This window comes from Plectropomus leopardus, chromosome 10, assembly GCF_008729295.1.
Source record: "Plectropomus leopardus isolate mb chromosome 10, YSFRI_Pleo_2.0, whole genome shotgun sequence".
In the NCBI taxonomy this organism is placed as follows: Eukaryota; Metazoa; Chordata; class Actinopteri; order Perciformes; family Serranidae; genus Plectropomus; species Plectropomus leopardus.
The window spans coordinates 4,873,992-4,878,991 of NC_056472.1; positions in this window are offsets into that span (position 1 = coordinate 4,873,992).

The window sequence follows — 5,000 nt, forward strand, 5'->3', positions numbered from 1 at the left end:
CTGATGACAGAACGGTCTCAGCTCGGATATCAGCGTGTCTGGCTGATATCTCCACATGGATGAAGGAACGCCACCTTCAGCTAAATCTGTCTAAGACCGAACTCATGGTCTTTCCAGCTTGTCCATCTGTTCAGCCTCGGATCAGTGTCCAACTAGACTCGAGCCTACTTGTGCCCACAAACTCAGCCAGAAACCTGGGTGTCATGATTGATGACCAGCTGACCTTTAAGGTTCATGTGGCCTCAGTTTCTCGGTCTTGTCGTTATGCCCTCTACAACATCAGGAAGATCAGACCCTTCCTGACCCAACAGGCCACACAGCCTCTGGTTCAGGCTCTTGTGATCTCACGCATTGACTACTGCAACTCTCTTCTGGCAGGCCTCCCTGCATGCTCATTCAAACCTCTTCAGATGATCCAGAATGCAGCAGCACGTCTGGTCTTCAATCAGCCCAAAAGAGCACATGTCACCCCGCTGCTAATTTCTCTTCACAGGCTTCCAGTGGCAGCCAGAATCAAATTCAAAGCACTTCTCTTGGCTTACAAAACAATCACAAGAACTGCTCCAGCCTACCTGGAATCCCTGATCCAGGTCTACTCTCCTTCTCGCCCACTACGCTCTGCATGCGAAAGACGCCTGGTGCTTCCAGCCCAGCACGGCTCTAAATCTCTAGCCAGACTCTTCTCTTCTGTTGTTCCCAAATGGTGGAACAAACTTCCAAACTCTGTGCATTCTGCTGAGTCCCTTTCTACTTTTAAGAGACAATTGAAAACTCAATTGTTCCGAGAACACCTAGGCACTTGACCTGACTCTTCTCCTCTTTGCCCTTTGGGGTAGAGTAAGTCAGATGGTCCAAAACCCAGCACTTAATGATTATCTAGCACTGACAAAGTTGTGTGATGTTGTATGTTGATTGTCATCGTAAGTAGTGATACTGAGATTGTTGAATCTCAGATGCTGAGATCGCTACTGGTTATTACTTTGGTTTCCAAAAAAAAAAGAGGGGGGTGGGGGGCTGTGCGGCACTTCTTCTGCCACTAGACGGCAATACCTGTGACCAATCACACCTGAAGCACTTTTTGCACTTACTAAGGGTTTTTTCCTTAGTAAAAATTCTTGCTTGTGTTGTACGTTGCTTTGGATAAAAGCGTCTGCTAAATGAAATTGTAGAATTGTAGATGCATCTGGGCCTCTAGAGGTTAGCTGCTTTGAGTCTTTATGCTAAGCTAAGCTAACATGCTGTACTGATTTTTAATTTTGTACTGATTTTTTTCAAAGTCTGCTCTCAGGTGTATGAAACAGTCAAATGAAGCCTTTGTGGTTTCAGAGGGAGTGATGTCACTTGACTCAGCATCAGCTGGGGCTGAAGACGACATGTATTACAATGAGTTAGAGACGTGAGGTATAGCTCACCTCTCCTCATCTCTCCTTGAAAACAGCATCAGAATACATTATTAGCATAAGCTTTAGATGGAGAGCTCCTTTGAGCATAACATAACGACCCACTTCCATGGAAAAATTTGAGATTGACTTCATCACCTCATAAACAGAAAGAGTCTGAACACCTTCTACAACCTGACTTTCAGGCTTTCATTGTCGCTGTTGCCCTGTTGTTTAAACCTTTGAATCCTGGATCATCTTTTTTTTTTTTTTGCTGCATTCAGTGTCTTTCACAAGCTACTTAACCCTTGAAATCAAAGAAAATTGGTTTGATTTATTACCAAAACATGGGAAAATGGCAATCAGCAACTTGGCAAGAAATGTCCTGCAAATTGCAAGACAGTAGAAGGTCACAAAAATGACCCGAAAAATAGTTTTAAAAACAAATTTTAGGGAAAAACGTCCAGAAAACAGTATTTATAAATTTTCTAATTATATATTTAAAATTATGTCACAGAAAAAAATGTAATCAGATTTTTTTTTCTTATTATTTTCAGGTAATTTTCTTGCAACTTTACATATATATGTAGGTATGTCTGGTCCATTCTAGTGTATCTCAAATTTAACACAAACATCCATGTGAAGTCAAGGATGAACTGATTAGATTTTGTTGGTCCTAGGTCAAAGTTCAAGGTCACCGTGACTGTGTCTGTCTCAATCTTTTGAATGTAATATCTTCAAATATGGTACAAATATTCAAGTAGACTCAGGGGTGAACTGATTAGATCTTGGTGGTCAAAGGTCAAGGTCACAGCGGCCTTGCATTCGATCCATCCTTGTGAATAGCATGATCAAGAATGCCTTGAGGGAATTTCTTCAAATTTGACACAAACATTCACTTGGACTCAGTGGTGAGCTGATTTGAATTTGGGGTTCAAAGGTCAAGATCATCGTGACCTTGTGTCCTTCTCATTTTCTTGAATGCAATATCTGAAGATGGCCTTGAAGGAGTTTCCTCAAATTTGGCACAAATGTCCACTGGGACTCAAGAATGAAGTCTGGAAGTCAAAGGTCAAAGGTCAAGGTAACTGTGGCCTCATACAACATGTTTTGGCCACAACTCAAGAGCCCTCAAGATCAACCTTGAAGCAGTGCTGATGGTAGAGTTCCTTTGTGTGTAAAGCATCCGTGTTTTCACAGACATGGATGTAAACTGCAAAAGCAGCGTGACTGGTGCTCAGAGGCATACAACAGCGTGGCGGTATATCTAGTGTTTTAAGTTTCATATATTTCAGTTTGATGTATATTATGGTATATACATGTATATTTGTATAAAGTTGCTCAGTGTGGTGCCTTGCTCAGGGGTAAATGCAAAGGTAGTGGATAGAGATGAAGGGAAAGGAACTCAGCCTGTTACAAAGTTCAGGGTTCAGGGTTTAAACTCGACGTCAGAGCCTGTTTCTGTTGTTTTTGTCTTTGTTGTTGGAGAAACTAAAGTTTTCCGTGAATAATCAGACAGGGCTTGTTGTGTTTTTGTTTCATTTTATATTCCTGAAACTACTTTACAATTCCAGCTCATATCAAGTCAATAAAAGTGACAGATAAACACGACCCGATAAGCATATATAGGATGACCTAGTTTGATCTTCAAAACGTAACGTCTGTCTAATACCGAGGTTATGACAGTGCAAAATGGATGCATCCTATGCGGTGGACGGCCTGGGGTCCGAGCACCTGATAGAGAAAGGAACTGAAACATGCTGAGATTAAAGTGCTCCGTCTTATCCAACCCTGGGAACAAAACGTGACCCTCTCTTTCTGAGAGAGCTTACTCAGGACTTCCACATGTGTTGCTCAAGAGTCTGCTGAGATCGGCCTGACTTTATAGCACCAATAATGTGACTTTTCAAGGTCATAAGAAAAGTTTATGCTGAAGATTTCCTGGAACCAAACCAACGAGAAGCTGTGGTATGAAATATCATGGGTTGCATTTCCTAAAACAATATCTAATCATTAGGCATTTTGTAACATTCATTTCGCCTTGTTACTTGAACTCTTTTTGAAAGCAACAGTCCGACCCGATGTGTCAAAGTTCACCTGCTTATACAACACTGAGGCACCTCATCTATACTGAATATACATATATATATATATATAACTCCAAGCTACACTGAGTTACATCACACTATAGTGACAATGGAAATGGCTGTGAGTTTGGACTCTGGAAGACTGCTGTTGTGTAAAAAGGTGAGGGATGAGGCAGAAAGCTGTAAGAAAGGCTTACATGTTTTTATTAAAGTTATAGAAATATAGAAAAATGTGTAATTGCACATCTGTGTGCATGCATACAGTGTTAAAGGCATTTTTCATCCCACCCTGCGAGCACTTTTCCTGGTTTTAACATTGAATCAAGAGGATCTGATGTTTTTTACACTGATCAACTAAAAAACTTTACTGTGCAAGTAAAAAAACACTCTACGGATAGATCAAAATAAATGATTGTGTAAGTATTCAGTCCCATTACTATGACATACCAAAATCAACACTGCTGCAGTCGCTTGTTTTAAGTCAAATGATGTAAAATGATGATTGTTTATGTGTAATTTACACATTGCAGTTTAATGAGGCATAATGTGGCCGATCCAGGCGCACTTTCCTGTCTAAAATGTACATCATGAAAACCAGTGATTCCCACCCAGGATACCAGGGAAAGGTTGTGGAACTATTCCACAATCTTTCCCTGTGAAATTAATGTGAAAAAGAAATTATGAATCTCTTAAAAAACAACAAATATATGGCCTAAAAATTAACAACTGTTTCATCCTAGAGATCGACTTAAGATGGGATCACTCAAGCTGCAATACAGCGATCAGGGATACAAAATGAATATGGGGCAGGCACTCAAAGTTAAGGGGTAGAGGGTAGAGGGTGGGGCAGTGGTCCGTGCAATGCACTCAGTCTAGCTCACATTTAAGTAAAACTAATCATACAAGTAAAAAAATAATAGTGCATGGCTATACATGTTCTCAGCTAGTTATTACCAGCAGTCATGTGAGACTGAAATGAAATAAGAAAAGGTTCTAAGTCTTTAAAATCCAAAATTAAGCTTGTGTTAGGTGTAAGGTAACGACTGTACATAAACAAAAACACACCATGTCCTGCCTGAAGTCTGGCAGTGGCTCCATCTTTCTCTGCAGCAGAAACTAAGAGTCTTATAAAGTTAGTGAGAACAAGGAGCTGTTTTACAGAAGTGATTTGCACTGCCTAATCTTGCTGCACAAAAGATTTCAAATTGATGGATGTGGAGCTCCTGCATGCTTGTGCATAGATTTTAAATAAAGTGTTGGTCTGTGAAGTGTCAAAAGAGAGAGGGGAAAGCTTGCATGTTGCAAATTTTGTGATAGAAACCCTAAACCTGCAGTGACTCACAGAGAAATCCTGGAGGAAAGCTTACTGCAGTCTGCCAGAGAACTATGACCTGGGATTAATTTTCCAACAAGACAACAGCAACAAACACACAGTCAAAGCTGCACAAGAATGGCACTAAAAACTAATGTTAATATTCTGGAGTCCTGCAAACTGCAGTTCAGACACAATCCCAGTCAAACAGAGCCGCAGCAG